Raw genomic sequence first — 22,593 nt, 5'->3', positions numbered from 1 at the left:
AGAAAGAAAAGAAGCTCACAGGTGGGAGGATGGTGCTGGATTTTGTTTTTTGTTTTTACTCTTCAAGCAGCATGCTAACATGTCCTAAATCAATATTTTGAATCAATATACATGTATTTAGTATTTTCTTAGGAACAGTTAGAACTACACAGGAGGCCTAATCCTAATGAGAGCCGTGCATATGGATTGTTTACTAACCTGTGTGAGCCAGCAGAGGCAAGCAGAGGTACGGTGCCAAGTGCAGGACCAGGCAGGGTCTGGTGAGGACCTTGCTCACCTGCGGCCAGGTGCAGAAATGGAGCGAGCACAGCAGCATCACTCCTAACACCAGAAACTTTCCAAGGCTCAGTGACTTTCCCTCCTCATTGGCTTCTAAGACAGTATAGCATTTTCCCTCTCCTTTGTCAAGTAATAAATCCCTTTCCCCAAAACATGAGCAAACAGATTAATTAGATACATAGATTACTGTGAATGTTAGTAGGATCCACATAAGCTACTTCTGTGAAGGGCAGTGATTGAACACTTGTAAAAGAGTGATAAAAAGCATTATCTGAATAATCTGGATTTCTCTAATAGCCATTTAATAACTCCTTTACTTTTTCCAAACATAATTTACCCTTATGGAAGGTATTTGTTTCAATAACAGATAATCTGCCACTTGGGTTTTTGAAGTTTGTTACTTTGCTCCTCTGTTCTCTTTGCAATTTGAAAACTTGATGTCAGTGTGAACCAAAACTGTATAGATTTTTCTATTTTACTGCTTTAGTGTGGATCTTCAGACACATACACACACACAGAGAGAGAGAGAGAGAGAGGATTAAAGAGCATCTTCTGTATTTGTTTAATGGATTTAAATCATTTTCCTGCATCCCTGCTGTGCTCAGGTACTTGTTCTTTGCATAGATGTTGATGCTTGCATCTCCAAAGGAGTGAGACACTGAATCGAGGAGCTCATCTGGCTGAAAGCTAACTGCTGGGGTAATTTTCAGCAGAATGTTTGTGTGGGTGCAAAAGAGGGGAGAAGACAACATGGCTGAGATATGTGGAGGAGAGAGGAGCCACGGAGGCCGGGATTTAGAGTGGTAGCATACGGTGACATGGAAATGAATCTCAAGGAACTTGTATCTAGTAGTAGATATCACTATCTTCCCTTTCTTCAGATCTTTAGTGTGTTCAAATGATATACCAGTGTCTGAATTATTACTGTTCCCCTTCTCCCTCAGAAGTCTCTGAGTACTTCATAAATTCCACAGGACATGGAGATAGCTAACCTTATGGCAGTACTTAGAAAGGGGAATTAAAATGACCTGTATGTAACCTGGATCAGTTCTGCATTCATCTCTGACAGAATCATTTTGTATTGAGGATATGGGGAATAATAAATAAAAGGACAACTATAATTCTAATCAGTATTAGAAAAAATGTTTTGTCATTTAATTTTTCTTCTCTTGTTATTGTGATAGCATTCATTTGACCTTACACGTAGGTATGGGGTGATCTGCTAGCTGGGGATTGAGATGGCTGTGATGTATGTTCTAGTTTTAAATACTTTTTTCTAAATGTGGATGAGAAAATTACGTCATGAATTTTGCACAGACCCTGAGACAAGCGTTGAACACAACCGTTTTGCTAACAAAGCTTGCAGGATCCTTTTTGTCACCCTCTGACACATAATTCCTGCAAGCACACATGGAAAGGGTTTAACAGAAGTTAATAAACTAATTTGATTTTTTAAATAAGATTACAAGTCTGATAAAGCCTAAATGTATTAACACTATTGAGTTCTGTAGACTTTCTAATATGTTTTAAGAAAAAAAATGTAAAAGATAAAATGAAGCAAAAAAAGAAACTCTGAGCAACCAGAATGTTAGAGTAACGTCAGAATGGCTTTTCTGAGAAAAAGTATGGGTTTATCTTCACTGTCTTGTTTTGCAGAGTTTATTCCATCCCAAGATCTGCAGTTCTTAAGCCTTCCAACCATTTTCCTCTTTGAGCTGGAAGTCTTTTGTGTACATAGTATGTTGAAGCAATTTGGGTATCAAGTTTTTTCTGAATACCTATAATCTTTATTGTAATTTTTCTCTGTCAAGTATTTTTGAAACTCTTATATAATTCTTCATTAGCTTTTTTTTTTTTTGCAGCACAAAATATCCCATCTGTCAGAAGCTGACTTACAATTCCATTCTTCACCTAACCACTGAACATCTATTGTTTCTTTTTGAATTTATAATTATGTCTTAATTTCATAAAACAGTAGAAATATAGCACATCTAATATTAATGCTATTTTTAAAACTTCAGGGAGGGAGAAGAATGGAAGAGAGTGGCAGGTTGTGTAGTCGCTGAATTGGGGTCTGAAGGAATGATGGAGCTGAGCCCTGCTGTGCCAGTTGAAGAAAGCTAATTAGGGTGAAGCATCAGACATAATTCTCATCAGTTTTGTTCCTTGATCAATATGCAGGTGCCTCTTGTCCATATTGATCTTTTCTGCTTACTTAATGTACTTTCATTTTATGAGATCTATACAATCATTAAATGGAGTAGTTTGAGTTATTTTCACTTGCTAGGACATTGTTTTTAACATACTGGGTTCATTTATTGGACATCTGTACTGTTAGCTGCCATTAAGACAAAAATAGCTCATCTACAAAAACAGATCACTATCTGTAGCCAAGCGTCTCAGGGTTAAACGATCTGACCTGCTTGAGAAAGTTGCACAAACTCAGTATCGCTATTTCAAAATGCCAGGTATTTTCCAGCAGGTGTTTTTTTGTTTTGTTTTGTTTCATTCTTTTGGTATTATGTATATATATATATGTATATGTACACACATATATATAATTTAACTCCAAAAACTGAGGAAATACTAATTCACACCAGAACAATTTGATCGCAAACAGTGTGAACAATACTGAAGATCAGTATGCTGAGAATAGACTTCTGCTGAGCAACAGCCCATGTGCTGCTGAGTGATAGGATAATTCCTAATTCTTAGCTTGCTCTCTGCCTAGCAGCATGTGCTGGAGGGGCTAGCTAGAAATCAAAACAGTTGTCTCTTATGAAGGCCCAGTGGTGCACACCTTGGTGTAGTGCTCTTTCAGTGCCGAGGTGCCTCAGTAGCTTAGGTCTGATCTACAATGGAAAAGTTTATCAGGTATGACTCTTTCAGATAATTCTTTTAGCATGCATAGAGGTTCTGTTGGTGCAAATGCATTTTTGCCAGTGCAGCATGTGTTAGTTCCTAGAGGAAGTAGGATAAAATACACCAGCAAAAGCACTTTTGTATACCAAGGATTTTTTTTTTTTTTTTGATGGTATAAAAATACCGTGGACTAATAATTTAATTGCCATGTTGCTACACTACTAAAAGTTTGTCATCTAAAGATGGATTTAATGCAACTGAAAAAAAAAAAAAAAAAAGGACATAGAATCAACTGTTACATTTAGTAAGCAAAGCTAGTGCAAAATACTGGATGAGTCATAGTGAATGCTGTGAGTCTTTTCTTCTGTCCCCCTTTTTTGTCCTCAAAACAATTTGATGGGGCTGGTTTAACAGATGGGCAGAAAACCTATCAGTGTGTGTTGGAAAACTGTTTCCAGATGAAGAACGGTTTTCTTATTTGCACTCTTTTTTTTCTTTGTTCAACACTGACTGAACTAGTCAAAACATTTTAAGCATATTAAGCAATAACATATTAAGCAAGTCTATAAAATAATTAAATTGAAGCTAGAAGCTAAGAGTTCTTAGAAATATTTACATTAATATTTGACTCAGTATAAATCTTATGATAACTACTTTTGAATCTGCTAGGAACCTCGTGCTGAAGATAAAATGTTGGGTTGTCAAGGTTGGTATGCTGTTTTATACTGAAAATAGTTAGGATCACCTGGTAAATCTATTTCTGAATCCCAAATGAGCTATGCTTTCACTTTGCTGTAGGTGCTGAGATATGATGAGGCAACGAGACATAAGGTTTGTTACTGTCCTTCCAAGAGACATTTTGTAGAGCTTTTAAGGTGTTGCAGCACCCGTTGTTTTTTTTGTGGACTTTATGTCAGTTCCTTTCCATGTATAGCAATTACACAGTGGTGTTATGCTTGAATTCAGGTGGAGGTTTTAATCTTTCTTCCTTACTTGTTGTTGTTCTGGTCATTGGTGTTATGAACTGCAAAGGTCTGCCCTCTGCACATACTCTGGGGAGACCCAGCTTCTTAAAATTTATGTGAGGTTAACACTCTGCAGAATTTTGCAGAGTATGAGCAAGTACTTGGCAGGAGGTGCCAAAAAGCTGCGGCAGATTTATGTTGCGCTCTGTAGTCTCAAAACTGGTTCAAAGGACATTAATGATAACAGGTGACTAATAATAAAGCATGAAATAACTCTGTGTTGAGGATGAGTCAGGTAGTTATCAATTTCTAAACACATTCGCAAAGCAAAATCCATCTAATGGGAGGTTTAGAAGTTTTTTTAGATTTGTGATTTGCTGAAATACTGCTAAAACATACGTGTACATTTTGGGATCTTTTTTCCTGTCCACACAGTGTGAAAATGGGTGGGAGAATCACATGATTTTTATACTTGTAGTATCCTGTGACTCTCAAGCCCTTGCAGTGTCTCAAGTATGTGTTCCCTTATATAAGATAAATTGCTGTTCCGCAGTACTTTTTTGTTGTTGTTTTCTGTCTTAACTCTGCCTGCAGGCTCTCCATGCAGCTCTCACTGGTCAATTGTCTTCTTCTCAAGATGTCTCTGGGGGTGGAGCCAGCAAAGTGATCACTTTCAGGGGGAGGCAGTGAGAAAAGCCTAGCTGAAAAACAGCTTCTTAACCTTACTTAATAAAGCTTAGCACTTGCGCGTGAGGGTGCTATAGCTTCCTTTATTATCAGACAGACTTCTCACACTGTGCCCCTTTTTTTTTTTTCTCAGAGGACTCATTTGAAAATCTGGCCCAGCTGCTAGCTGTGCTCCGGGAAAGGGAAAAGCAGTACTACTCCTCCAAGACTGCTTTGCTACCTTTTGTCAATGCAAGACTGCAATTCTTATGCTACTGATAATATATATATTTCCAAATTGTATGATTTGATGAAATTCATAGATGCCATTATCAAGATAACGTTTAAGAATCTGAACTTTCATTTTAAAGGTGCCATTTAGTTCTCAGGACTTACCAAAACTTCGGGAATGCAAAGTAAGGGTGCTCTAGAAGTTCAGAAATAGGGAAATAAAGTAAAATATCCATACAGATACTTCTTTAAGAAGTTAGAACCATGCAACGTTTTCTTGAGGGCTAACTTATTTTCTGAACTCTTGACATTGTTACTGCTGATGGTTGCCCTCTGTGTCATTTTCCAGGAAAAGAAACAATAGTTAGGTGCCTCTCTCCCTCTCTCCGCGCTGAGCTTCCTCTTTCCTGCTTGAAAACCAGATGAGCCAGCTTTACTTTAGGGAGAGGGTAAGAGAGGATAAGGCTCTGCTTGAATGGTACAGGTAGAATGAAGAACATCTGTGCAAACAATCCTTGGACTCCCAGAATATTGCTCCTCAAAGTTGCAAAGCATGGACAGAAGTATTCTGAAGTGTTCTGTTGTATGAGACTAACAAATATTTTTTTTGTTTTTCTTTTCTCCTCTCAGAAATGTACACCTGGAGATTAGTGCATTTTATTAACTTAACGTGGTTCCCTCAGTGCACCCAGACAGATGTCCCTCTCTTAGTTGCTGTGAGGCCTTTGCACTCGCTTTAACTTTGTTTTATCTCATTGTATTTCTGAAATTGGAATTGTGTGGAATTATTTTACTTGTGCAACAGGCTTCACACAATACATCTTTTCTGTCATTTGTAGTGGTATATGAACTCTGAGTGATTATTTATAAACATATATGCCACCCTGCCTTTTTTTTTTAACAAACACTAGTTACTGTGGTTGTACATGAGAAGATGGAAAACGAGCATTCTCTGAACTAGCCAATGAAATTATTTTCCTATTTCCTGCTATCAGATACAAAATTTTATTATTGAAGCCTGATGCTCCTAAGGAGTGCTCTGTCATACCTAGAATGCCTTTGAAGACCTGTCTGTTTTCCCTTACTCGAGCAATTTGCCTTGATCCCGAATGCTGCTTGCCAAAGTCAGACCAAGCATAATTAACTTTGTGGATGAAAATGAGCCTTCAGAAGATTTAGATGAAATTTGGAATTGTTGCTTTCTGGGAAGGTTTGACATTTTGAAATGCATTTTTGTCCAGTTCCTGACAAACCTGAAACCATTGCAAGGCAGGAATTTGAAGAAATTTGTATTTTGGAATCGGATAGGACTCTAAATTATTTTGTAACATAATACGACATATTTAAGGAAAAATGTTTTAATTAGGCAGCAATAGCTGCTTCCAAGCAGTTACTGAAATGTCTTATAAAACAATGCATTTAATTTTGATTTGTCACTTACAAGAATATGCAAAAGTAATGGAAAAAAAAAGCCACTGCCTTATGGAGGTTGTTTTCATTCTGAGTTCCTTTGTGTAAAACTAATGGAAACTGTTAAATCTGATGTTTTTTCACTTGTACTCAAGTAATCCTTGTACTGGGGTCCTTGTTTCCTCCTCAGTGTTTGGTCTTGGAGGGGGAAGACCCCGAGGTGCCTCCCAGCCTCCCTGCAGCCCTCACCGCCGTGCTTGCCACGAGCGGCTAGCTCAGCCTTTCTGGAGGCACTGCTGCACCCATCTCTTGCCAGTTTCCTGTGCTTCAGTCAGCCCTAATAAGCCATTTTATTTACGAATATGATCTGTGTAATGTCTCCTCAAATGCAATCAGCTAACCCTGCCTTTTTAATTACTAACAATGACTTTAATTGGATCAGAAAACAGCAAGAAATATAAAGTAACAATGTAATAGAGTTAGCACAGCGAGAGGCCTCTGGTGGGAGCTGCAGCCAGGTTACTCTGTTCCCAGGCTCGCTGCATCTGGCACGGCCGGCAGCTGCCCCCAGCCCCCCTCAGGAGTCTGCTGTGGCACAAATACCAAGCCAGCCACGTTCATTTAAGATGCTCAGCAACTGGATTTACTCAGTATTTTAGACTCTCAAGCCTCAGACCCCCCCCCCTTTTTTTTTTCTTTTTTTTTTCTTTTTACTCAGAACGATAGACCAGTGTTGAGCTTCCATGTGCCAGAGTTCCTTGTTGGTGCCCGTTAGGCCTCCTTCTTCAGGCCCTTCTCGATGCTCTTTCTGTTTGCCACTTCCTCACAGCTCACCACTCCAGAGCTATGTAAATGCAGCAGTATCTTCAAAAACAAAATGCACACCTTCCTTCCTTTTCTCAAAGGCATCACATAGGCTGAGTGATTTCGCCTTTTTTTAACATAGCTGCTTCTCTTGGGAAGTCAGGCAGGCCTTCATGTTGAGACTGGCCAGTTGCTGGTGGCTTGGGCTGTTTCCTTGAGAGTTGCTCAGGGAAACCAATATCCTACAGCAACCTTTATTGCTCCTTACTTTCTGAACATATCCAGCCACACAACTGAGAGGCCTAGCGTGTGGCTGCTGTGTATGTCGGAGTCTGAGGCACTTCCGTGACTGGCTGCTTCTGATATTTCTTTTTAACCTTCCATTTTTTTCTTAGAAGTTCCAACAAGCAGAAAGGGATTTTAGACTGTACCCAAAGTACATAGCATTAATATATTGCTACATATGGTCATGTGTACAATATTTGCAATGCCTTTCCCATATTTTTTTTTCTAAAAAAAATGTCCCTTTCTACATATTCTGTTTGCAGATGACAAAGAGGGTCATAAAATCAATCAAGTGAATTGGGGGCTATTTGAAATAATATTCACAAATACTTTTGATGCTTTTCTCAGTAGAAATTATGACCTCTTTACTTGCATAGCATAGACTCACTAGAAACCTCGATGTGACTTCTGCAGAATCAGGCGCAGCACTGCATTGCAACTTTGATCAGTGGGTATGTGTGCCAGCTGTGGGTAACTCTGTCAAAATTGTTGTCAGAGAAGTAGTTTGATAAATCATTGACTTGGTACCCTCAGAATTATCCAATGAGGAAATAATGGCAACTGCTCCTGTGGTAGGGTGAGGGTGGAGAGTCAGCAGTCGGTGGCCACCTCCTGTAGATGACTTTAGAAGGGTTACACCACCTGGAGAAGAGATGGTTGAGGGGGGAGTATGATGGATGCATATCAAGTCGTGAATGCTGTGGGGAAAGCAGAGCCATCGAACAATCGCTCTCTTCCATTACAACTGGCATTGAATGACAACGGTGGGTGGCAGGTTCATAACTTGAAGCTCCTGCTCTGTACAGTGTGTATTTCAAACATAATGGAAGGCAGTGATTGCTAAATGTTTGCATGGTTTCAAGGAATGTTTGGATGGTTAACAAAAGAGGAAAAGGAATTGAGAGGATCATTAAATGCAACAGTACCGTTGTTCGTAATATTGCTAATCCATAACTTGTATCTGTGTAGAGCTTTTGCATTCAAAGATATCTATGCCTGGTGCTCACTGTCCCTTACTGAAAAAGGAGCTAGGCTAACCTGAGGACATAACCAAGTCAGGGAAGTCAAGAGCCAAGACCACAGCTCATCCAGAAGCTTGTCTTTTAGGATCTGCTGACAATCATTTTACTCAGCACAAGAGATCATATGCTGGTCTCTAAGCATGGATCTCCTAGTGAGATATATTTGACAGCAATAAGTTTTACATATTACAATTGCAAATATTGTCATGTTTCCAGACAAGACTCACTGCTGCTGCTACTTCTTAGTTTCCAGTGTTTCAGTGATAATAATGATTCATTGTCATGAATGTATCAATACCATTAGTACTGAAGAGCAGTGATAATCTTTGCTTAGTTTTCTGCTAAATATATTTATTTTCAACCTTTAACTATTTTATTTTTGTAAGGCAAAAATAAACATTCTGTATGTTGGAAAAATGTAAATTTTAATTGTGCTGAAGTGTAATATATATATATATATATATATATTACTTTAAGGCTGTGTTCCTACCAGAAAGTTCAGTAAAAGCTATTGAGGAATTGTTTTTCCTTTCATTTTTTTTAATTCATTTTTTTCCTCCGGGAAAAAGGTGTTTAGTCTAATTGTTGGTATTATGAGTTTTAGAGAAGAATCTGTTTCTTTCCTGATCTTGAAATGATTCATAACTGTTAGCAGTGAATTCCACAAATTAGGCTTTCTGAGGCCTGAGAAAAATCTGTTGCCAGACTAAATATTGTTTAGAATGAGAGGAACTGTAATAAAAATTATGATGGAATCATATGAGTACACAATGAGTCTATGTGTTTTGTCAGTTTTGTTTTAAAGTATTAAATTGCTAACCATCTTCTGTCCTTGAAGCAGCACATTTTTTTGGTCCATGCAATTTTTCTGGTGTCAATTACTAGATATAATTGGCTGGTAGATAATTATGTAATTCCTCAAAGAAAATGTATGCATTTATTTAATAACAATTATTAATTAAATGAAATGTTATCTGTTAACAGTTTGTGCCTTTAAGAACCAAAAGACGTGCTTGAACTTATTGCTTGCTTTCTTGAATATGCTTTTTTTTCTTTTTAATTCTTGGTATTTTTATCATTTAACTCATTATTTTGAACCCTGCTACCTAAGACATAAATTTTTAATTTTGAGTCTGTGTGGCATTAGTGATAATAGAACTCAAATGTGTCATCAGTGCCATATTTGAGAAGACTTAGCTTTTGATTTTTAACTGCTTTAAAATTATGAAAGAAAAAAAGTACATTTTAATGAAATCTTAATCTATGGTGATTCTCAACCTTCATCTATTATGTGATTCCTAACTTTATTAAGATCTGTGTTTTCCTTGAAGACAAAAAAAAAAGGACATCAGTATGCATGTAAGAACCCGAACCTAGTGATACATCATATTATACTTTTAGGTAACTGAAGAACTTTTACAGGTAGCATAAAGGTATAGTGCCACAGCTGTCTAAGGGCAGTCACAGAGAGTGTGTTAAAGGCTTGTTTCTTTTTGCCTCATCTTTGAAGAGCAGCTGTGCAGGCACATTGTTCAAATCCCCTTTCACCTATGTTCATACATGAATAATCTGGCAGGTTTGGGGGGAATGATGAACACGAGAGAGCAGTTTGCCTGGGGTGGACTGGGAGGTACATGACATTTCCTCCAGCGTCTTTGCATTCTGTTGTCACTGCAGATGCAGCTAAGTAATATATTAAACGGTGAGGGTGAGAGCTGCATTTTACCCTTTGTATCTTTGTAGCTGTTTAAGCAAACTATAACAAATGGGGAGTGGGGCTAGGAAAGGAAAGGATTAAAGCTCTAAATTTTCTGTTTTTCAATTTCACTATCTGATTTGTACAAGATAGAAGGTATTAAAGCATTGTGGAAGATAACTGCTGTGAGTCTTTGTGTCATGGTTAAATGCTTTATATTTCTACTGGAACATCAAAAGACAGGCACCTGTAGAGGCTAACTTCAAATACAAATATTTGGAACCTGAATGCTGTTATGTGGAGTTTGGCTTTCAAACGTTGTTCTTTCTTGCACCTCTTTTTAGTACTGCTGCTAAGTTTTATTGTCGCTAGAAGAACTGGTGGGAATTCTGGCAGACTGAGTTGATTTCTGCCATAGGCTCATCTCTAAATTTTAATGAAGCTTTACTGTAGGAGATAAGATATTGTATGATGTTTTAAAACTTTGCAGTTATATTCAGGATGTCTACAGAAGCACTCTGGATAACACAAGGTTCACTTTGTTCTCCCACAGAGTATCTGAAGTACATAAAACCTGTGTGATTTATAGCGTATGCAACATCTGTTGACTCTAAAGATGATAAAATCAAGTAAATCTGCAGCTAATTGCAGGAAGTTATTGATGGTATGCCAAGGGAGAGGTGGGAGGAGGAATTAAATATGCATTTATTAAAGACAAAAATTATATATATATTTAAGTACCGAGGGAATTAACAGCTGATCCTAAAGAAAATGCAGTTCTGCTTTTGCAGAAATGTTTTCCTGAAGGTGTAAGTATGAAAGGGGTAAATGGTAGGTGTTGAGAAGAGGCAGGAGAGACCCACAAGGACTGAAGAATATGAACATAGCTTCATATTTACAGCTTATATATATATATAAGTAAAAAAAGAAAGTATTGCCTCTTATGTCATTCAGGGGCCAAGATAATAGCATGATTTTTGTTTAATTTGATTTTACAGGATTGTAGCACTATTGATCTTGTATCAAGTATCTCCTGGCATTTACAAGTCTGTGTTAGAAGTGATCTGTATTCTCTCATGTACAAACTGACATTTTTGGATGCATGCTGTTGTATAAAAATAATGATAAAAAGCAGGATATAACTCACTGAAATGAAAAAAAATGAAGTGCAGCTAGAAATGACTAACTCTGTAAGGTAATTGTAGACTTGTACACCTGAAGTCTATAACTGGTCATGTGCATACCTTTATCCAGATTAAAATGTCTTCAAGAATTAGGGCCTTCATTAATAATATTACAGATTAAAACACACGAATGAACAAACATCTCTTCTGCCTTCCTTTGAGGGCATTGATTCCGTGAGGAGTTAACCATCTTTGCTGTCTCAGCGACTGGTGGGATGTTTGAAAAAGGTTATTTTTCACTAAGACTTTCAGAACACATGATTTTCCTTCATTTTCTTTTATCAGTGTATGTATCTCTTACAATGTGGTGCAGTACTGACGGAAACTGAATCATTGTACTTTTACATAAAGCTGAGCATTGAAAAAATCTACTTGCCAATTGAATGATAAAAGCTATAATATTTAATATTTAAAAATGGCTAAAAATACTGGTATTTTAATGTCCACATGTAAATATTTATTATCTTTTACATCATACCACCCATCACTATTTTGCTTGCTTTCATGGCTTTATTTATGGTGCTAACTTAGGTAAATAAGAGAGATTCAAAGTCATATACCTTCATTTAGATGAGCCCTTATCTCTGTTCTGGAAAGATTTTCCTCAGCCACTCCAGCAATTTAGTTAGAAGGGCATAATTCCTTTACATGGGTATATGATGCAGTTGCAATATATTTTCAATGCAATTATCTCTTGCAGATATGAGATTACATTTCTTTTCATTCTCTTTCATTTTATGTACTGATGTGATGCTCCATTTCAGGGAAGACTGCTTATTGTACAGCTGTTGGGATTTTAAGAAATACTTCTCTGACAGTAAAGATCCTGATTGCTGTCTGCTCGAAATTTATTTAAAAAAGCATTCTTCACCCCTTTGTTTTCCAGTTCTGGATGCTTTCCTGAAATTAGAGCAGAAATGCTGTTTGCATTGATAATGAGCAAGCAGGGCAAAGCTACTGGTTTGGATGGGAGCTGGGGGGAAACATTCAAGGTGGAAAGGAAGTGACAGCACTAAATGACTCTTACTAATTAATACGACTGTGTGAACTGATTTGTATTTCTATCCTTTCACAGCTCACATTCCAACTTTTTTTTTCTGTATCTTATTTTTGAGCGTGCTCTCATTCTCATCTCTTTCAACCCGTAAGTTCATTTCTTCAGTAATCCCCAGTTTGTGATTCATACCTCTCCTGTTCTGCATTAGACCTATCCGTCCCCCTTTCTCCTTCTTTTTCACATATGCTGTACACATTGCTTTGCATCTGCGATGGTATGAAGTCTGTTCAAAACAGAAATAGGACAACTTGATTTTTTACTGGCAACATGCTTTATTTTTGCTTAGCTCCAAAAAAAGCCCAAGAGGAGTATTGACTTGTAGAGGTATTATTGCTTGTTGCCACAATAAATTTGATTTTGAAAGTCCATGTACATCTGAAGGGCAGTACAGTGTCTAAATTGAACTTCAGTGAATTTATTATAGAGAAGTGTTTTCCTCTCTTTATTTTTAATGAAGATCAATCTTTTAATTATCGGAACAAAATGTGGACTTTTAAAATAATATATATATATTGTATTTGGTTTTATGATTATAACTTCTGTTTCACGTTGTGAGTGCTGTTGTAGAGCAGTTGCACTGGTAACTCCTAGGTAGCGGTGTAAGAAATTTCCTTCTGAATGTTTTCTGATTTCTAGGCCACAGCTCAGGTAGAGCTCCACCCAAAACATTTCATCCAAATGCTGAGGATGAGTGGCACAGGAGGTCTTTGGGAGTACTTTGCAGAGAATTTAGAAAAATGCAGTTTTAGCTGGTAACAATGTTTTGGGATCTCTTGAGGAAGTTTCTCAAGTCAGCTTCTTTTGAGGAAAGGCTTAAGAAGCTCTGGGTGATTTTCAGAGTTCGAGATTACCTGGACAATCCTAATGCTCAGTTTTTTCATTAAAATGTAATGTAAAATGTGAGCATCCCTGCAGGCAAATGTCCTCCGTGGGTAAGGTGTACAGCACCACAAATACAGGCTTCTCCCCAAGTATCTCATCAGAATTTCCTTTGGTGTAGCTTGTGTCTGTTGCCTCTTGACCTGTCTGTGTGCACCTCTGAGAGAGGTCTGCCTCCACCTTCTCCCACCCACCTGCTAGGCAGTAAAAGACAGCAGTTACATCTCATCTTAATCATCTCTCCTTAATGATCTCTTTTCTAGGTTAACAAACAGTTCTCTCACTCTGTCCTCATACTCTGGTGCTTCAGTCCCCTGGCTGTCTTGGTGGTTCCCTGTTGGACTCAGTCCGGTTTAACTTTCTGCAGGTTAATTTTGTCCGATCGCCCAGGTTATTAACGATGATATTAAACGGTACCAGCCCCAGTGCTGACCAGCCACCAGCTGGATGTGAATCACTGCCCACCCCCCTTTGAGCCTGGGCATTTGAGGAGAAGGACTTGGGCAAAATAGAAGAAAGCAGAGGTTCAGGAAGGTTGTCAGTCTGAATACAGCACGGGGAAAAAAAGGGGGAGGATCTAGTGCTGGGGGAACCTTAAAGGAGTTCAAGAAATCTCGCTTTAGGCCTAAGTGGATGTGGGAGTAGCGCAGTATAACTTGTGATTAGACCTAAGTAATGTTTGTCTTGGTGTGTTAAGCTATTTTCTGAATCATGGCATTTTCACAGGGATGTCTCCAAAATATGGTGCTCATTGTTAAGTCAGTGATGATGATAAAAATAGATACCAAAGTCATTTCCATCAATTCCAGATCTTGCCTGATGTCTGATTTCCAGCCCAGAGAGTAGGAATTAACTCTTCCATCAAGACAATTTAAATGCAGCTTTAATATAATGTTAAAAATGGATAGTCAGGCTTCCTCACTACTCCTCCAGTCCTTTTATCAACTTTGGCTGTGTTTCTTGAGTTCTGTGCATGCAGGATGGAGACAAAAAGCAAATTCCCTCTGTAGGTAGAACTGGTCATAGGTGATAATTAAAGCACTACTGAATGTTTTAACAGAAAGCGCATTCTTTAAAAATCAGCAACAATCACTTTGAGGAAACAGAAACCCAACTGCAGGATGACAGACGATTTCTTCTTCCTCCAACCTCCTGTACACCTGCAAATGTGATTCTGTGATTCTGTGAAATGTTCACTTTGTTTTAACACGCTAGAGGAAGTTAAATTCTTTCATATCTAGGTGATCGCTAGTTTTAGAGCGCTGATCTCAGATTTTCTTCTGAAATGAAGCTTTAGTCAGGTAAAATAACACAACATAAATTACATCCTTTTTTTTTTTCTTTTTTTTTTCTTTTTTTATTTATTTATTTTTTTTTTTCAGTACAAGGTAGATTGCTTGTGTTTGAACGAGTAGTTCAGGTTTTGCTCTCTTTGAATCATTCACTTTCACCAGTTTGGTACCAGTGACCTGATTTCCTTTAAGCTCAAACATTCCTGGTATGTGCTTGATAAGAAAAGCTGAGGAGTAGATCTGCTCTGGTTTTACTTTTCATGTCTCCTTTCCCTAGGGACACCTATGAGAGACTGTACATGGTTGTCTACTATTTAATTCCTTTTCTGGACTTAGCATGAATGTGTCAACATGCTGTCTGGGAAAGCAAACAGCAATTCAGTGCCACTAGCTTGATTCAGTTTCTGGCTCCAGCAGGACAGTTTTGCCTCCCTTGATGTTGCTCAAACAGCTGAAATGCTAAACCTTATGTATTATGCATACAAGTAGTTAATTTTTAAGATGGTAAAAATTGGTTAAATAAAGATGTGAGTTTTCATAGGAACTTAATGGCGTTTTAGTGACAGATATTTTATTCTTCATTGTTTCACGGAGGAAATGAGACATTTGCAGGAATATTATCCTGTAAGAAAGAGAAGGAAAGATAGCAGGAACCTTCTGAGTAACCAGCACTTTTGTAAAATAAAATTTTCTTCTTCTCCAGTAATGAATTCATAGTTTCTCCATAAAACTTTCAAAATTCATCTTTTAAGGTTCAAAATTAATCATTTAATCCGTTTGTACAATATATCTAAAGCATATGGTGTATTTTCTGTGGCACAGTATAGAACACTGACATTGTCTTGAACACTTCACAGAGCACCATGATTTATGCAGTTTTATGGGAATAAACGTTTTTCTGAAGAGCTTGTGCTATGTAAAATGTCTGTAAGATATTATGTCATAGTAACTGTAGTGGCATTATTTTCACTTGATTTAAAGACTTAATATTAGCTTTGCTTCAGCAAATGCTTAGGAGCCTGGTGCAGGGTGTAGGGCAACCACTTCAGCCTATGTGGAGAATAAAATGAATAAAACAGATCATGGAGCAGGTTCTTCTCTGAGGCACCAGTTTCCATATTTGATGACCTACAAATGTGCCTTCTCTTGCCCCTTCTTGTGCCTTCTCATTCCCCACCTGCTCTGTGTATCAATTGCATGGAAAATTTAAGTGCCTCCAGGAAGCAGACTGTTGTTCTTTATGTTCGTTTATGTTATGTTAGTTTATTCACCTGTTCTATGTAGAGAATAAAGATGGAATACAAAATGTTAGGTCACTTTCATCAGAGGGTGAGCCTTAGGTTTCTGCCGAGGTGTCAGGCTTGGTTGTAGGACTGTTTTTAATTTTAAATTACCTGCATTGTTGAAAACAAAGAAATGAACCTATCCAGGCCTGGCAGCTTCCCGGGCTGTGGGTTCAGATACAACTGAGGCAAACAGGATGCCATCCTTCCTTGTCAGACTAGTGCTGTAACTAAGATTTCTGCGAGGACCATGGATTAGATTTGTGGCCCATATGAATTAGTAAATTACTTCGAGGTATGTTAGAAGCAGTTGAAAAAAAAAATATCAAATTGGTCATCAGCAGTTCTAACAAATCGATCTACTCATTTTGTTTGTTTTGTGCTAGTATCTAGGCACTGCTGTAGGACCAAAGGCTGAGTGCTTAATAACCCCCTTCAAAAATGAAATTGTTGGTCATTACTGGATATTTCTCCCTTGTAGAAAAGATTTGATGTGCTTTTTAGAGTATCTGTCCATTCACTCTTAAATCTGTGTAATGGAAATAAATACTGTAAATAGTGATTTAGAATTAGCTTTATAAACATCTTCTACCAGTTCATATCTGAGCTTCCACCAAGGGTTGTAGCCTGCCTATGGGTTCCTACCCTCTCCCATGTGCCAGCAATAGTTTTTGAGTGCCTGTGTCGTGCATCGGATGAGGGAGAGTGCCTTTGGATGAAAACTCAGCAGCAAGAACTCCCATGAATGCTAAAACTTGGGGTGGAAAGAAAGGGCAGGGGAGCAAGTGAGGGGCATGGAGGTGGAAATGTGAGAGCATTCATGTCAGGGCAGCCTGCACTTAGATCAGCTTAAGGTAATATTGATACTGCAGTTGTACCCAATCTTGACATTCTTTGTTTCTAGTATGTGATTTGTAAGGGACAGTTTCAGCCAATTTGTTTTGAACTTTATGTTCTCTCTTGGGAAATTTTCAGTATAGGAGCAGTGTTTGCCCTGTAGCAGTCTGCTGCAGTATTTTTTAATAGATCGTGTTCTGGTAGCCTCTCAACTTGTGCATAGTTAAACCTCAGCAGAACTTTTGGGTATCGTTTGGACCTGTTGACTTTTTGGATTTTAAATTAGTAGTTTCTTCTAAAATCATGATTTTTCTTCATTAGGGAGAAAGAACAGCCTTAGGGTACAGAAGTCACCGACATTTTCTGCTGCTAGGTCTGAAGAAGCAAAGTAGAACAAATGACCCATGCAAAACGAAACAATCCCCCAGAGTTCCTCAAGCAGGCAAACAGAAATCACTGAGAATTTCAGGAATGCCTTAATTTCCTTTAATTATTCCCCATGTCCCATGAAAAAAACTTCTTAATTGGTCATTGGATTCTTGCTATTTATGCACCAGGTAGGTTGCTGGTGTTTGCTCCTAGGGAACCACTTCAGCTCTTCTAATTTGCTTCTGGAAGTTTGCTGCAACTTTGCTCTTTGTTATTAGCGTCACTGACACCATTTCTGAAGGCACGGAAGACTTTCCCTTTTGGCTCACATAGCCTGAGTGACGTGGTTTAATCACAGTGGTTTATTGCTGGCTGTCTTGGTTTCCTTTTGTTAGTGCACCTGATTGTCTTCAGTAGACTTAGTGTTCACTCTCTAGTTTCCAGGAAAAGCTCAAAATCAGCTCGGTTTGAATAGAGAGCATGATGCAGTTTCTGTGGAGCTCATAGTGATGCTAGCTTCATAATTAGCCTGTTTTTCAAGCATTTGAATACTGAGGTCAAAAAACGGAAATTATCTTGTAGAAAGTTTCTAAGTTGTTGAGTCAGATTAAGAAAAACTAGCTGCTTTGCTCAGTATTGTTTTTCTACCTCAAGTACTGTGCATATCAGATTTATCTGTCTGTAGTCCTCTTACATAACTATCTGGGTAACGATGGTTTAAAAAACACAACTTTAAGCAACATCTAAGCCGATAGATTAGAAAAACTGTTCTGATTTAGTAAATTGAGAAAATTTGGAACCATAATGCTAAAAGTGTTTTTTTCTTTAAGTATAAAATTCTAACCCTTTCTCAGGCTGAGGTAGATTATAAATGTCACTTATTCCTAGGGCTCAGTGTATTTTGCTTTGACATATAATACTTTTGTTCAAGAAGAGGATTCAGCAGGCAGTCTGTATTTTAAGTCCATAAAAAGTCATTTCCAGCTGTGCTTTCCAAGCTTAATAAGGTGTGATGGTCAGAAGGGAAGCACTGCCAGCACCCTATGGGAGAGTTAAGGATTTGCCTTTATTTTTGTGCACCTGTATAAAGAGCTAGAGTTGGGGGGGGGAGGAAAGGCTGCAGCACTGTAGCTCCCTCCTCTCATTTCCTCCTGTGCTTAGAAGCGACTGGGGCAGCGTGCTGCAGTTCATGCTGGTGTGGGGGCAGTGCATGGCATCCAGCCTTGGCGTGTGGTCTGACAATATATTTAGGTCCTGATTCATTTTAAGCACAAGTGTTCCCTTATCTAGTTATAAGTACCGTACTTAACAAATCTGCAATGGTTAATGTAGGATTAGCTTTACTCAGGAGCTTTAGGGTGAAAGGCAGGAGTGTGGAATCCCACTGTCCCTGTTGGAGTGATGGAGAACCAAGCTAAGAGTGATGGATTAGTTCAGCTTTATAGAGGAAAGCTGGCAAGTTTTAACATGGGCCCTAGTTCGCAGAGCCTGTACTAACTGGAAGATGAGCCTTTGCAGCTGCTTCATTCTCCATAAGTAGACACAAGTACCTTACAGCCCACTTCACCTGCACTTCTTTGGTCGTGACTGTAGTTAGTCGGACTGCATAGTTACTGGCTGGCTGTACACAGCAAGGAGCAGGATGATGGTACTGCACAAATGCCTGGAGCAAAATTCTGCCTTCGCTAGTCCCTGCATTAACAACCGCGAGTATCTTTGTTGTAGCTCACACGATGTGTTTTCTTTATTAACTACAGGCTGCGCTTTGGAATATGCAGGTTCCTCTGCAATATTGCAAATAAACTGGATCCTAAATGCAGCAAGGGTCTGGCTATGATCTGGCTGTGCTTGTGTCGGCTGCCTCTGCTGCACTTCACCTGCACGGTCAGCAGTGACACCTTTACTGCTGGCAATGCAGGAGCAAAGATATTTCTGATATTATGCTGTCAGCTTAGACAATAAAAAGCATCCAAAGGTGTCCTGCTGGTGGTGAAGCTTCTGCTATTATATAGGAATGGCAGGAAAGCATTTGCAGATGTTTTTACTGTAGGCTTCCTGTCCTCACGAAAGCTGCTTTTCTTTTGAAAGCAGTACAATAGGATTGCTAGGGCTTCCCCACTGGTTAGGACAGTAACTCCCAGCAGCCAGGGTAGGCTGTCTAGCTGCTGAACCCACAGAAAGGCTCTCTGTTTTGAAGACCTACTGAAAGACATTGTCCCAAGGCATTTTGTTAGGATTGCAGGAAATGTGAAACGAAGCTGCAGATTTTGGCAGATAAGCAGGAGGTGGCTGCCAGTCTGAGGCGCAGATGGAGTATTTGGAGAAGCCAAAGCAGCATGGGCTCTCTGTTCCTCCCGTGGAAGCATCACACTGATTAGATTTTTAGCGCCTGAAATGGCCTAATTTAGGTTTTGAGATAGGGAGAAACAGTCTCTTCTTTATTTCTTTTCCACAGATAATTAGGAGATCGGAATCATGTCTTAATTTTATTTTGTTTAACAGCCTGGGGTTGTAGAATATGATTTTATCACATAAGTGGACTCCATAGCATTTTTTTTATTTGTGGACTAGGTAAGTCTTTGAAGATATTTTTTATGCCATGTTGCCAAGAAACTACTTCAAGGTTTATGATTGCAGTAGACTTAGTCCTTAGTCTTTGCACCTTTTTAAAAATTTTTATTTTTTACTGTGTCAGCTGAGGGAAGGGGTCAAGAAAGTAGTGTTCATGCTCAGGACACTTGTTGGCTGAAGTTAGTAATCGAAGGTAGTGGGAGCTTAGTATTAGTTTTAGTAGGAGCACCTTTATACACACAGCATAGTCACAGCACAAAGTTGCTGTCATCTGGGTAAGTCACTCCTGCCTGGGTACAAGGGACTGCCATGGCCCCCAGCAAAAGCAGCTTTGTAGACATTTGTATAGGGCTTCAGTAATAGCCTGTGCAGCATGAAATGTACTTTCCTGCTGCTCAGCTGTCCTTTGACTTCCCCGATCAATTTTTAAACAAACACATACAGACAAAACCATTTGCAGGCCTATTCTTAGTAGGCTAAAGCCTATTTAACATGCGGTACTGTTAAGCAAATTTATTTCCTTGATTCCCAGCTGAGCTTTATGCAGCAGTTCTGGATGTTTTTTTAAATTCAATTTCTTATGCAGAGTTTTTCATACGCAGGTAGAGAGATTTTCTTCTTCACATAGCTGTGAAGTCACTCACTTGGAGTTTTGTATGTACTTAAGAACATGTGGTTGCTAAAATTAATCTGATGCTTAGATGAGTTTATTGTGAATAAGCAAAAATAACTGGCTACTAAAGTGAAAGGTTATTTGTCAAAGATTTAAAAGTTCAGCTGGCTTAGTAAGAATTTAAGTCTGTGCCTTAATAAACTTACTGGGAGGACATTAAAGGAAGATAACTTTATTAGGAATTCATAATGGGCTGGTTATTAATGGAAATAGTGCAACATTGTCTTATGAAGGAAGTATGCCAGGTCCAGAGGAGGGACACCAAGATGATCAAAGGGCTGGAGCGCCTCTCCTATGAAGAAAGGCTGAGAGAGCTGGGGATGTTCAGACTGGAGAAGAGAAGGCTCTGGAGTGACCTCATTGTGGTTTTTCAGTACTTAAAGGGGTCTTACAAAAAGGATGGAGAAGGACCCTTTACTCAGGTGGATAATGATAAGACATGGGTGAATGGTTTTAAACTAAAAGAGGGTAGATTTAGATTAGACATGAGGAAGACATTCTTTACTCTGAGGGTGGTGAGGCACTGGCACAGGCAGCCCAGAGAAGCTGTGGCTGCCCCATCCCTGGAGGTGCTCAAGGCCAGGCTGGATGGGGTTTGGGCAACCTGGCCTTCTGGGAGGTGTCCCTGCCCATGGCAGAGGGGTTGGGACTGGATGGTCTTTAGGGTCCCTTCCAACCTAAGCCATTCTATGATTATTTCATTAATTTTATTGAATCTTTCAAAAGAAGGAGTGGAACCCATGCTTGATTGAGCAAAATGCTGAGTAATGTGTAAATGAGAGCAATTCTGCATTGTTTTGTAGATAAGCATAAGGAGTAGTGTCAAGGTCTAAGCAATCTTGACACGGGGAATTAGAGTGATTTAAATCTAGAAAGATTTTTTAAAAAAAGCATAATTGTCTAACTTTGAAGGTTCCTTTGGTACACTGAAGACCTTTCTAGATGGCTTTTACAGTTCCCTGGGGGTCTGTTTTATGGGACCCAGAGATGTTTAGCATGTCAATTTAATAAATTTAATCATCCAGTTCCCACCTAACTTATATTTCAGAGGTTTAAGTGGAGAGGTGTATCTGTTCTTGGAGGAACCTAAAGAAGTAGGTGCTCACAAGTCTTACTTCACATATTCCAGGATCATGGATTTTGGAGCCGTGGCCATATTTGATTTGATTTGCAAAAATGTGCGATAGATATGGGTGTAATTGCATAATATTTGAGTGACTTGAGTTCTAGCTCAGTCTAAGCTGTAGGTCTTCATTAGCCTGAAGGCTACTGAATATACAGTTCTTGCATCGCAAGGGAGCACCACAAACAAGCCAAAGATGCCTGGGAATAGACATTTCTTCAGCCCTTCTTTCAGAGATGGTCACTAGTTAGATCAGGAGTGCAAGACCAGGCAAAGAGCCAGCAGCAGGGAACTACTGAGCATAGAGGTCAGGTGTCTCAGGGAGTGTAAAAACTTCTTTTTTATTCCCCAGCTGTGTTTTATATCTAAAACTTCCACATATGAAGAGCCTAAATAGTCCAAAGACCAGAGATAAGAGTGTCATGCTCTTTAAAAGAAGGTGCATCTGAAAGATTGTCACAGATTCAGAGCTCCTTAGATAAAGGGATATGAAGAGTGGGGCTTTCAACTTGCTGGAGTGCTCTAATTACAATGGGACTATTCATCAAAGATTAAGCGAATTGGCCACATCTGCGTAGCCAGTGACAGAAGTCAGGTTTGGAAGGATTTTCTAGCTGCAGTCACCAGTCCTGCCTACTACTCTGTAGATGTCATATTGATGGTGGGGTGGTTTCTATTCTGAAAACAAATATGGTTTTGCTATTGAGTGTTTTATTCTCTTGCCATTTTTCTTTTTGTATTTGATCCCTAATGTTTGTAATTGTAATTTATATACATGGAGTATAATTTAAATATATAAACTCATAATGCATAGAGGATTTCAGATCCTGGAGCAAACTATGCTTATTCAAACACCTGGTTAGAGAAGTTCAGTTGTAGAGTTAATCCTCTGGGATGAGGCTGTGACTTCTTGCCCCTTTATGCATTGAGATTCTGGAGTTCCTTGAACTCACACCTCTTTTGAAGTGTCTAGGTCTGGAGAGGTAAATATAACATATGTAATATCCATGTTTTCTGGAGTCTTTTAGTCTTTTGATTTTAGTTAGTCTTTTGATTTTCATTTTTTTTGAATAATTCATTGCTTTGGCGTACTCTGTTGTCAAAA

At 38.7% G+C, this 22,593-nt stretch overlaps 1 protein-coding gene across 1 annotated transcript in view; it reads left to right on the top strand.

Moving 5' to 3' along the window:
• COG5 (component of oligomeric golgi complex 5) overlaps positions 1 to 22,593 on the top strand; it is a 183,528-nt gene that overhangs the window by 55,922 nt on the left and 105,013 nt on the right. The gene's annotated exons all lie outside the window — the stretch shown is intronic.

This window comes from Oxyura jamaicensis, chromosome 1 (genome assembly GCF_011077185.1).
Source record: "Oxyura jamaicensis isolate SHBP4307 breed ruddy duck chromosome 1, BPBGC_Ojam_1.0, whole genome shotgun sequence".
Classification (NCBI taxonomy): Eukaryota; Metazoa; Chordata; class Aves; order Anseriformes; family Anatidae; genus Oxyura; species Oxyura jamaicensis.
This window is presented reverse-complemented; position numbering and strand designations above follow the sequence as displayed.